We start from the raw sequence: 13,228 nt of genomic DNA, 5'->3' as shown, positions 1-13,228 counted from the left end.
CACTAGGTGACTGCGGATGGGGAGATGCAGGTAGCAGTCACCTTGTGTTTTATTGCAAGTGAATCCCTCTTTCTTCTTGTTATTTAATTTTCTTTGCTGGGGGTGGGGGAGACTTGAGGATTTACGTAGCATTTTATTCAGTTCAGCAGCCACTTGGCTTGGATTGTGCCATCAGTACTGCGCCTTCAATTTTCTCCTGTCAGTAAACTGCCTTCTGGAACAACTGCCTGGCAAACGAATTGAGTCACAAGGTGCTCGTCGGTAAGCCGACAGCACGGCACATCCTCCACGCCACGTTACACAGATCAGCCGTGTCCGGCCCCGCGTCATCATGCGGCGGTTGTTCTTCTTTCTGAGTTTAGCAAGAAATGGCTTCATTTTCCATGGGTGACTTTACCTCTTGAATGGAAATTTGCCACAGCCTTAAAAAAAAACAAGGGAAAGGGCAGTGGAGGAAATGCAGATTGCACACGTACCACTGTTCTCTCCTGAAATAGTCAGCAGAACGACTTAATGCCGAGCAACCTGGACAGTATTTTCACACCCCCTGATAGCTGTCTGGCTCTGACTGATTCCTCACTGAGCAGTCATTAAATAAGTGACATTTTAACAAGTCCATGCTGATGGCAAGGGAGACTGGAACTTGTGAATAGCCCCCCTCCCCCCTTTTGGAAATACAGCTGTAAGGGCTCTGCATTCAATCTAAAACAACCCTTTGAAATTTAATCTTTAAACAGAGAATGAAAGTTGATTATCATGATGTCTTATTCTGGGTTCATCTGCACAGACTTTCCCTCACCAAGGCTGACCTGGTTGAGTGCCTAACCTGGAACAGCAGAGGTAGTCACTCAGCCTTCGCTAGAGTATCATTCTCCTGCGGACTTCTTCCGGGGTGGAGGGGAAAGAGATGTGTTTTCTTTGGGATAGATATGTGTTCTTGATATTGATCTTCCCTCCTTGTTCATAATGTTTCTGCCTTATTTACCACCATGGTGACTTCACGCTGCACAACATATTGCTTCTGATCACAGCAAAGAAATTTCAGCGGAGGGCTAGTGCTCATGGAATTCATTGGTTTCTATCACATATTTCATCATTCAGGAGCTGCTGGCTTAATAGGACAGTGGCATGGATTATTGAGGACATCGTAAGTCTGCTTATTAAGAGAGATCCTCTGAAAGTATGGGGTTCTACCTTACATGCTACAGTAGATGCAATGAAGGAGAAGCCAGCACATGTGTGCCCTGCCCACAGCCATGGGTCCAAGAGTCAAGGTTGGAGGTAGGAGTAGCTCCTTTCATTATTACAACTAATAACCCACTTGTACAATTGTTGCTTCCCATCCCTGCAGTTTTGAGCTCTGCTGGGTTGGAGATTTTGCTTCCTAACAAGACATGTTTCCATTGAATTGGAAGCTAAGACCTTCAAATATCCATTTTGGTCTACTAATGCCATTGAACCAAAACTCCAGCAGCAGCAATCAGAACAAGAAAGAAAAGAAAACAAAAGCAAAGGAAAGGAAAGAAAGAGCAAGAAAGAAAGAACAAGAGAGCTCTGGCTGGTTTGGCTCAGCGATTAGGGCACCGGCCCTGGGACCAGAGCCCTGGGTTGGATTCCAGTCCAAGGGCACGTACCTCAGTTCTGGTTGGTTCCCCGGCCCTGGTCAGGGTCGTGTGGAAGGCAACCAGCTGATGTCTCTCTCACATCAATTTCTCTCTCTCACTCTCTCTCTCCCTCTTCCTCCCCCCACCCACTCTGTCTGAGGATAAATGAAAAAATATCCTCTGGTGAGGATTTTTTTTTTTTTTTTAAAGAAAGACAGAACGAGAGAGAGAAAAAGAAAAGGCCTGAGAATTCAGACCCTCTAAGGGATAGAAATTTGGGTCATCTCACCTCAGAATCGTGGCCAGCTGGATTTTTTTTTTTTTTTTTTGAGGGCAAAGAAAAGATAAAATGGGCAGTGGAGAAGGTTATAAACGTATCTTTGTGATTAGTTACAGAAATGAAGACTAGGGCAGCTATCCATATTTCCTTCTCGCTTCGCATGTGTTCACACATAGTATGGTATGTATATTATAAATGTTTGTCAGCAATAATTTTCTTTTCTCCCTTCTTTCCCTTTAATATTTTATACAAGTTTTGTTGGAGGCTAACTTTACAATTTAGTTATTAGGGAAAAGAATGGTTTAGATGGTACTGTGACCAAATTTTATTTTTTATTAATTAATAATAATTATTTTTTATTATTTATTTTTGCCCCTAGCGGGAATCGAACCCGGGACTCTCTGGTCCGCAGGCCGACACTCCAACCGCTGAGCCAAACCAGCCAGGGCGATTAATTTTTTAAAAGGGGGTTTTGAATTCATTATTTTCCCCATTCTTGGTCCAGTTACATCCAGAAATGGTCCCTGGATTACAAGACCAAGCGATAAGGCCAGGTACCGGGAGAGCAGAAGTGGGTGCCTGGCAGGTCTGGAGGCAGGGTCCTGGGGCAGGGTCCCCTCCTTCTCAGGGTAGGAGTTTGGACCCGGGCAGGTGCAGGATTTCGCCTGCCCCTTCACGTACTCTGCTGCCTTCTTCACACCGTGCCCGCAGGCAGGAGCTAGGTCACTGGGAACGTCCCGAAGCAGCTGCGCATGCGTCTGGGTAGCCCTGCAGAGTCCAGGGTGGTGCCTGCCTTCTCCCGCAGGGCCCGGCGATGAGCTCTGTGGCTTGGCTTAGACAGGCAGGGGCAGGTCCTCCTTCCTCTTGTCCTCCTCTTCCTCCTCTGTCCCTCTGGTTCCAAGGTTCCCGGTCCAGCCTTTTGGACTCTGCCTGTATCGCTGCCAGCTCGCCTGCGTTGGTGAGACCCGGGCCAGCACCTTCTTCCTTGGAGAAGGGGTTACGAGGGCGAGCTGGGCCTCGGAGCGGGGAGGGGTCTCCAGCAGGGAAACTGGACGCCTCCCTGGTGCTCCCACATTTGCAGAGGAGATCCAGGGCCTCCTGGGCAGGGCTGGGCCGTGGGGCCTCCTCCTGCTCCTCCAGCTCCTCCAGGCCTCCTCTCTCCGTGGGGAGAGGCTGGGCAACCAGACCTCGCTGGGCAGTGTGGGGATCCGAGGGGGTGGCAGGATGTGCAAGTCCCTAGACCCCTCGGGGACCCTGTCACCTCCCTGTCCTGAACGAGCTCCTTGAGTTGGGGGCTGCTGTTGAGCGCCAGGACGCGCACAGGGAAGAAAAGCAAGGCCTCAGCCCCCTGGCGGGCTCCTTGATCACCGAGGCCAGACACCTGGCAAACACCTGCGCGCGCGGGGAATGCTGGGAACTCCGGAGGAGGCGGGAGAGGTTGCGGCGAGTGCCGGCCGGGTCTCCAGCCGCGCGCAGAGGTCGCTGTGGCAGAGATGGACGTGGTGACTGTCGGGACTTGGCAGCTCATCACTTTCAGGTAAGGATGAGGACGTCTTCCTTTGTACGAAGTGTAGTTGCGTCTCGTTAGACGGAAACAGTTGTGCTTCTTGTCTGAGAGTTCAAATATGTATAGAGAGGTGTGTATGGCTGCTGAGTGGACAGTGAGTGGATACTAGCCACTTACTAAGCTATTACGTCTTAGTCCAAGCCCTCCCTTCTGGACCCCGCTTTGTGATGCTGATGTTGAGATTCTCCTAGCCATATTTCTGTTGCCAGCGTCTCCCGTTGGATTCTGCTAACACAGGGTACCAGCGAGAGCCCGTGAGGCTGGAAAGGAGGAAGGGATTGCTCCTTCCTGCTTGCTCTGGAGAACTGGAAATTCTCCTGTTCCAGTGTCACCTTATTCTCGCCTCTTCTTCACCTTGGGAATGGCCGTTTATTCCTTAGCAGCAGCTGAACACCAAGTGCAGCTTTCCCATGTACAGACCCAGCCTGGTCATGCCCCCTTCCTCAGAGCTGTTTCAGCTCCATGGAGCCTCTCCTGGGCTTCCAGCCTTCATAGTTTCAACCACGTCTCTCGTGTCCCCAAACCTGGCTTTGCTACGTCCACACTGCCTTGGTGCTATTTCCCTCTCCGGTCACCAAGTTAATTTTTCTGTTGGTTCACCATTCTTGATGTCAAATGTTCTCTGGTGTGGGACTTCCATTTTCACCCAAGATGGACAAACAGGGACTAGATTTGATTTGACCTGTGTCAAAAGTTCAGCCATAGCTGAAGAAAACAAAAACAAAAACAAAAACAAAAAAAATGAATCACTAAAGTAATGATTAGTTTATCATGTGCACACCAAAAAGTTCCCAAACTAGGAGCACAGAAATCAAACTTGGAATGAACCCCGGGGCTTATTGTTGTCCAGCAGGGAGAAGGCTGTGACTATTTACTCTTCACTGTGATTGGCTATAATATTAGAGGTTTTTTTTTTTAATGATGGGGAATTGGTCAGTGGTTACCTCGTATCAACCTTGGAAGCAGTTCAGGTTTTGCTTATAATTTCCAGAGGCATAAACAAGAAATGACCCAGGTCAAATTCGTCTTGCAAAATAAGCTCAATTAAGCTTTGCTTGTATGACTAAACAGGTTTTTGTCTGCTCAGGGAACGTTCGTGGCTGGTCTCCAGTTGCTTTTTTTTTGGTACGTACCCCTAGTGGGAACCGAACCTGGGACTCTCTGGCCCACAGGCCAATGCTCCAACCGCTGAGCCAAACCGGCCAGGGCATCCAGTTGCTTTTTATTTTTATTTTTTAAACACCTGAAACAATGAAAAAAATCCAGACAAAATATATATAAACAATGGTTTTCTTTGGTTTTTTTTTTTAATCCTCACCCGAGGACATTTTTCAATTTTTTTTTTTTTTTGTTCAGATAGAGTGGGAGAGAGAGAGAGAGAGAGACATTGATGTGCAAGGGACACATCGAGTGGCTGCCACCCACAACCCAACCAGAGCCGGGGACAAACTGCAACCAAGGTACATGCCCTTAGTGGGAACCGAACCCGGGTCTCTCTGGACCGCAGTCTAACGCTCTAACTGCTGAGCCAAACTGGCCAGGGCTGAATGATGGTTTTCAAGGCATTGGAAATCAGGTAATGAAAAACAGGTCACACCTGCGAGAAGGGAAACAATGGGGGTGAGCCCTATGATTGCCCCCATCCTCCATGCCTGCCTGGAGTGTTCAGGTTGTGGTGCAAGGAAGGGACCTAGACAGACATGAGCTACAGAAGTGGAGTTGGGAGTGAGCCTAGGTAGCTAAAGTTTGCAGAGCAGAGCACCAGAGAGGAGAGAACTTCTCTTTGAAAGACATAAAGAGAATGAAAAGCCAAGCCACAGTCTGGGAGAAAATATTTACACATTACATACCTGATAAAAGACTTTTATGCATAATATATAATGAACTCTAAAGCTCAATAATAAAAATAGTCCAATAAAAATGGGCAAAAGCTTTGAACAGACCCTTCACCAAAGAAGATATACAGATAATGTCAAATAGCGTATGAAAATATGGTCAACATTAACAGTCATTAGAGAAAGGCACATCAGAGCTACAGTTAGATACCAAAACACAGCTGCTTTAGAAACTCTCTGGAAAATTTCAAAGAGATCATATCAAGGGTTGGTGAGGATGTAGAGGAACTGGTATTCTCATACACCATTGGTGGGAATGTTAAATAGTACATTTTGGAAAAACAGTTTGGCAGTTTCTTAACATGTGTACCTTCCATAAGACAGCCATTCCATTCTGAGGTGTTTACCCAAGAGAAATGACAGTGTATGTCCATATAGAGGTTTATACAGGAATGTTTATGGCAGCTTTATTTATAATAAATAAAAACTAGAAACACCCCAAATGTCTGTTTACAGGCTGAGGAATAAACAATTTGTGATACACACACACACACACACACACACACACACTGGAATACTATTTGGCAATAAAAAGGAATGGAATATTGAAACATGCAAAAAGTAGATAAATATTAAAATAATTGTTCTTAATGAGAGAATCTAGACCCAAAAAAGAGAGAGCAGGAGAGAGAAAGTATATGTTGTATGGTTCCATTTATATAAAATTCTAGAAAATTAAAACCAACAGAGAGAGACAGAAAGCAGATCTGTGATTGGTTGGGGCTGGGGGTGATGCAGTGAGAGGCACAAGAGAGGAATTGCAAAGAGATTACTTTTGGGAGTGATGGATATTTTATTATCTTGATTGTGATGTTTTTCACAAGTATATACTTATGTACACTTTAAATTGTACACTTTAAACGTGTAGTTTACTGTATATAAATTATACATCAATAAAGGTGTTAAACGTTAGAAATAAAACAAATTGGAATGATGTTAGGATGATGCTGGTTAGACAAAACTACACAAACTTTCCTTTTGACAGCTAATAAACCCATTTCTCTCCTATCCTACTGTCTTGGACTGGACTCTCACTAGAGTAGTGTTTACCCTGGGGCAGCAATCCCCAGTTTAGTACTGGGGAAGGTTTTTGTTACTTCCTACTGTGGCCCATATGTGTGCAGAGAAGAAGGAATAGTTTACAGTCATAATCTTTAAATAGGGAAAGAATAAAGGGGAGATGGGATCACTTCCTGGCTAGCGCCCAAGAATGAGGGTGAGAGCCTGCGCTGCTTGGGTCCAGAGATTATTGCCTGTTCTGTCACCCTGTTCTCAGATGGGGAGAAAAGAATGAATATACAGCTGAAATTATTCATGCACATATAGCTTAGGGACAATCAGAAACAGAACAGGCAGCATTGTGAAAATACACAATTGTGGCTGTTTAGAGACAGAAGGAGGCATGCTAACATGCCCCCAATTGGTGCAATGGTGGCAAGACAGAGGGAGGCATGCTGCCCTGGGTGGCTCCCTCACAGTGTGCATCAGAAGGCTTTTTAGAATCAAGGTCTATTTCAGAAACAACAGTGAAAGTAAGACTTTCTGGCAGAAATTTTAAAGACTTAAGGAAAATGGGCTACATTGTTTTCACCAAGACCTATTGAGATAGTAGTCTATGGGAAGCAAGGGCTGTCTTCCCTTCCCACTTTTTATGCCACTACTGGGATCATTGTTATGGTGGATGGTGTGTGTGTGTGTGTGTGTGTGTGTGTGTGTGTGTGTGTGTGAGAGAGAGAGAGAGAGAGAGAGAGAGAGAGAGAGAGAAGAGCGAAGAGAAGAGAAGAGCGGAAAAGAGAAGAGAAGAGAAAGACCATATAAAGTGGTTAGAAACATAAAAAGAAGAGAAACTATAAGAAGTAAAGTGACAACAGTCAGGTCCCTGGGTTTGTTTTTTTCAAATTAAAAAAAGGCTTACATTAAAAAAAGTATCTTCATTTGTCAAATAATAGCAATATTAAAAGAAAACCATCCTGTGGTTCACAATTTCATCACTTTAACACAACAAGTATTTTCATTACTTTGTATTCCCTTCCAGGGATTTGTCCATGTGGGTGAATATTTTTACCTAGAAGTTGTCAGATAATTTTGCAGTCATATTTTTTTTCCACTGGTCATCATGCCATTGAACATATCTCTTTGCTGCTTTTTAAAATATTCTTTGAGGAAATACCCATCCCTAGAAGACAGAATTAAGCCTATAACAGCCACTCATGAGATGAAAAGCAGACACAAAAGAATTTCACTTAGCAAGTTTAGCTGAAAATAATTTTTTTCTTTTTAAAATTGAGGTATAATTGACATATAATATTATATATATAGTTTCAGGGGTACAGCATAATGATTCAACATTTGTATAAATTGCAGAATGATCATCACAATAAGTTTGGTTAACACTGGTCATCACACATAGTTAAAACTTTTTTTTTTCCCTTTCCTTTCATTTCTTTCTGAAACAAGGAGAGATACAAATAGAAGTAATGTAGGGGGTGTGCAGGAGGAAGCCAGTCCATGTTACACTCTTTTTTTTTTTAAACTTTATTGTTGAATGTATTACAGACGTTCTTATTTTTCCCCCTCCTCCCCACTCCCGTCTCCCCTCCCACCTTTCCCACACTATTGTCTGTGTCCATTGGTTATGCACATAAGTTCTTTGGTTTATTTCTTCCCACCCCCCAACCCCTTTCCCTTTGAGGTTTGTCAGTCTAGCAAGGAATTTGTACTTCTTAATCCCTTCACCTTTTTCACCCATTCCCCCAACCCCCTCCCATCTGGCAACCAACAAAATGTTCTCTGAAACTATGAGAATGTTTCTGTTCTACCTGTTCATTTTGTTTGTAGATTCCATTGTCGATAGATATGTATTCATTGCCATTTTGTTTGTTCATACATTTTATCTTTTTCTTCAAAAAGACCCTTCATCATTTCATATAATAACAGTTGGGTGGTGATGAACTCCTTTAACTTTTTCTTGTCTGAGAAACTCTTTATATGGCTATCGATTCTAAATGACAGCTTTGCAGGATAGAATAATCTTGGTTGTAGGTTCTTGCTTTTCATCACTCTGAATATTTCTTGCCACTCCCTTCTGGCCTGCAAAGTTTCCTTTGAGAAAGCAGATGACAGCCTTATGGGAACTTTCTTGTAGGTAACTAACTGCTTTTCTCTTGCTGCTGTTAAGATTCTCTCTTTGTCTTGAACTTTTTGCATTTTGATGATGATGTGTCTTGGTGTGAGCCTCTTGGGGTTCATCTTGTTTGGGACTCTCTGTGCTTCCTGGACTTGTATGTCTGTTTCCTTCACCAAGTTAGGAAAGTTTTCTGCCATTATTGTTTCAAAAGGTTTTCAGTTTCTTGTTCTTTCTCTTCTCCTTCTGGCACCCCAAGATGTGAATGTTGGCATGCTTGAAGTTGTCCCAGAGGCTCCTTACACTATCCTCATTTTTTTGGATTCTTTTTTCTTTTTGCTGTTCTGGTTGGGCGTTTTTTGCTTTCTTATATTCCAAATCAATGGCTTGCTTCTTGGATTTACATACTCTACTATTGAATCTGTGTAAATTATTCTTTATTTCAGTTAATGCCTCCTTCGTTTCTGACTGTGCATCTATCATTTCTGACTGGTCCTTTTTTATGCTCTTGAGGCCCTCACTAGGTTCATTGAGCATCCTTATAAGCAGTATTTTGAACTCAGCGTCTGTTAGGTTGCTTATCTCCATCTCGCTTAGTTCTTTTCTTGGGGTTTTGTTTTGTTCTTTCATTTGGGACCTGTTTCGTTGTCTTCTCATTTTGGCTGCCTCTGTGGGTTTTTTTGTGTATTACTTAACGAGAGGTATGGGGCTATCTGAGACCAGATGCTGCTTGTTTGAAAGGATTTAGGAAAACCTGAAGCAGGATCCAAGACAGGCCAATCCTATGGTTAAGCAACTGGCAACAGCTTGGGTGGGCCTGAAAGTTGGGTGGGGCGGGGCCTCAGGGAGTCACCAGGGCAGGGCTACCAGTGTGAGCCAGGTTGCTGGAGTCCCAGATATGGCAGCTGTCTGCCGCCCCAGGGAAGGGCTCACCAAAGGAACAAAGGCCTTTGACAGCACATTTGTCACGGAGAAGGCCCCCTTTCCAGCCCTCACTCCAGTGCTAAACAGCTCAGTTCTTCCCTGGATGTCTCTGGTGCCCCTGGAGCTGCCTCCCCTCCAAGCTTAGAGGGAGAGAGTCTGGTAAGTTCGCGCGGGCCCTTTAAGGAGCTGCCTGGGGCTCCAGCCGCTTCAGCTTCCCTGAGCCTCAGTTCCGGCTGGTTTTTCCAGCCAGAAGTTATGGGGATTCTCTTCCTAGCACTGGAACCCTGAGCGGGGTGTCTGATGTGGGATGGGGACCGCTCAGTCCTCAGGAAGGACCTTCCCAGCCGAGGTGTCCTCCTGATTTTTATCTGCCACACGTGGGTGTGGGACCAGCCCATCCCCCCTTCCCCCTCCTACCAGTCTGGATGTGGCTGCTGCTTTAATTCCGTAGTTGTAGGACTTCCATTCAGCTTGATTTCAGATGGTTTTGAATGATGGTTGTTCTGTAGTTTAGTTGTAACTTTGATATGGTTGTGGGAGGACGTGATACCGCATTTACCTACGCCGCCATCTTGACTGGATGTCTGTTTTTTTTTCTTAAAATTGGTACTTTTAAGATCTATTCTCTTAGCAACTTTCAAATATGCAATACAGTATTATTAACTATAGTCACCATGCTGTATATTACATTCTCATGATATTTATTTTACCCATTCCCCTACCCCTTGCCTATGACAATCACCAGTATGTTCTCTGCATCCATGAGTTTTTTTTTTTTTTTTATGAAGCTGCATATAAGTGAGATCATATGGCATTTGGCTTTCTCTGGCTGACTTATTTCACTTAGCATAATGCCCTCAAGGTCTATCCTTGTTGTTGCAAATGGCAAGACTTCATTTCTTTTTATGGCTGAATAATATTCACTTGTGTGTCAATCCAGTCATCTGCTGACAGCCACTCAAGTTTGTTCCATCTCTTGGCTGTTATAAATCATGCTGCAATGCCCCATTTACACGGGGTCCTTATATCTTTTCAAGTTAGTGTTTTCATTTTCTTCAGATACATTCTCAGAAGTGGAATTTGAGGAACCTCCAAACTGTTTTCCATAGTGACTGCACCAACTTACTTTCACACCAACAGTGCACAGAGGTTTTCTGTTCTCCACGTCCTCGCCAAGACTCCTTACATCTCTTCTTTTCGATAATAGCCATTCGAACAGAGGTGAAGTTATAGCTCAGGTGGTTTTGATTTGCATTTCCCTGATTATTAGTGACGCTGAGCATCTTTTATTTTTTTATTTTATGAATTTTTATTTATTTTTTTGTTACAGATATTTTACCTTTTTAACCCATTGGCACCCCCCACCCCACCCCCCCCTCCACCTGTCCCCGGCTTAGTTGTCCATGTCTATTGGTCATGCATACATGCATATAAGTTCTGTGGTTTATCTCTTCCCACCCCTCCACCCCCCATCCCCTCTTCTGAGGGATGTCAGTCTGTGCCCTACTTCCATGTGTCTGGGTCTACTGTATTCCTCAGACTGTTATGTTCATTATATTCCGTATATAAGTGAGATCATGTGGTATTTGTCTTTTTCTGCTTGGCTTCTTTCACTTAGGATAATACTTTCCAGGTCCCTCCATGTCGTCTCAAAGGATAAGAGATCTTTCTTTCTTACCGCTGCATAGTACTCCATTGTGTATATGTACCACAGCTTTTTTATCCATTCGTCTACTGGTGGACACTTGGGCTGTTTCCAGATCTTAGCTATTGTAAATAGTGCTGCTATGAACATGGGGGTACATATATTCTTCCTGATTGGTGTTTCAGGCTTCTTAGGGTATATTCCCAGCAGTGGGATCACTGGGTCAAATGGAAGTTCAATTTTTAATTTTTTGAGGTAGCACCATATTGTTTTCCATATTGGCTGCACCAGTCTGCATTCCCACCAGCAGTGTATTAGAGTCCCCTTTTCTCCACACCCTCGCCAACACTTGTTGTTTGATGATTTGTTGATGGCGGCCATTCTGACAGGTGTGAGGTGATACCTCATTGTTGTTTTAATTTGCATCTCTCTGATGATTAGTGATGTTGAGCATTTCTTCATATGTCTTTTGGCCATTTGTATGTCCTGTTTGGAGAGGTGTCTATTCAGCTCCTCTGCCCATTTTTTAATTGGGTTCTTTGTCTTCCTTTTGTGGAGTTGTATGAGCACTCTATATATATTGGAGATTAACCCCTTATCTGATACATCATTGGCAATGATGTTCTCCCATACAGTGGGTTGCCTTTCCATTTTGATGATTGTTTCTTTTGCTGTGCAGAAGCTTTTTAGTTTGATGTAGTCCCATGTGTTCATTTTCTCCTTTATTTCTGTTGCCTTAGGTGATGTATCAGTGAAAATTCTGCTCCGTATGATGTCTGAAATTTTGTTGCCTACATTTTCTTCTAGAATTTTTATGGATTCACGGGTCACATTTAAGTCTTTTATCCATTTTGAGTTTATTTTTGTGTATGGTGTAAGTTGATGGTCTAGTTTCATTTTTTTGCATGTAGCTGACCAATTTTTCCAACACCATTTATTAAAGAGGCTGTCTTTACTCCACTGTATGCTCTTGCCACCTTTGTCAAATATTAATTGAGCGTATTGAGCATCTTTTTATTACCTGTTGGCCATCATATGTTTTCTTTAGAAAAAAATGTCTATTCAGATCTTCTGCCCATTTTAAAAATCAGGTTGTTTATTTTTTGTATTGAGTTGTATGAGTTCTTTATATATCTTGGATATTAACTGCTTATCAGATATATTATTATTATTATTAAATATGCTTTTATTATTGATTTTAGAGAGAGAGGAAAGGAGTGGGGAGAGAGAAACATCATGTGAGAGGGTAACATTCATAGGCCGCCTCCTGCAACCTACTGGGGATCAAGCCTGCAACCCGGGCATGTGCCCTGACCAGGAATCGAACCAGTGACCTCTCAGTGCATGGGACAATGCTCAACCAACTGAGCCACACTGGCCAGGGCAGATATATTATTTATAAATATTTTCTTCTTTTCTCCCACTTAGTAGATTGCCTTTTCATTTCGTTGATAATTTCCTTTGCTGTGCAGAAACTTTTTAGTTTGATGTAGTCCCACTTGTTTATTTTTGCTTGATTGCCTTTGCTTTTGGTATCAGATCCTAAAAATCTGCAAGACTGATGTCAAGGAGCTTTCCACCCATGTATTATTTTTTAGGAGTTTAATGGTTTCAGGTCTTACATACAAGTCTTTAACCCATTTTTGAGTTGGTTTTTGTGTATGGTGTAAGATGGTGGTGTACACTTTCATTCTATTGCATGTGGCTGTTAATTTTCCCAGCACCATTCATTGAAGAGACTGTCCTTTCTTTTTTTTATCCTCACCCAAGGACATTTTTTCCATTTTTTGTTCAGACAGAGCGGGAGGGAGAGAGAGGAAGAGAGAGAGAGAGACATCGACATGAAGGGACACATCGAGTGGCTGCCACCCGCACGACCAACCAGGGCCGGGGACAAACTGCAACCGAGGCACGCGCCCTTAGCGGGAACCGAACCTGGGTCTCTCAGGACCGCAGGCCGATGCTCTAACCGCTGAGCCAAACCGGCCAGGGCGAGACTGTCCTTTCTTTATTGTATATTCATGGCTCCTTTGTCATAAATTAATTTACCATGTATACAGTAGTCTATTTCTTGGCTTTTTCTTCCCATGAGCTATGTGTTTGTTTTTATGCCATTACCATACTGTTTGGATTACTATAGCTTTCTAATATAGTTTAAATCAGGGAGATGGTGCCTCCATCTTTGTCCT

The 13,228-nt window shown here is 43.5% G+C and overlaps 1 pseudogene; it reads right to left on the bottom strand.

Moving 5' to 3' along the window:
* Positions 1–2,508: 2,508 nt before the first annotated feature.
* LOC118642079 lies at positions 2,509–10,605 on the bottom strand (annotated as a pseudogene).
* Positions 10,606–13,228: the final 2,623 nt, after the last annotated feature.

The sequence above is a fragment of the Molossus molossus genome, unplaced genomic scaffold, assembly GCF_014108415.1.
Source record: "Molossus molossus isolate mMolMol1 unplaced genomic scaffold, mMolMol1.p scaffold_m16_p_3, whole genome shotgun sequence".
Taxonomy (NCBI): Eukaryota; Metazoa; Chordata; class Mammalia; order Chiroptera; family Molossidae; genus Molossus; species Molossus molossus.
Note: the sequence above shows the minus strand (reverse complement) of the source record. Positions and strands in the feature narration are given on the sequence as shown.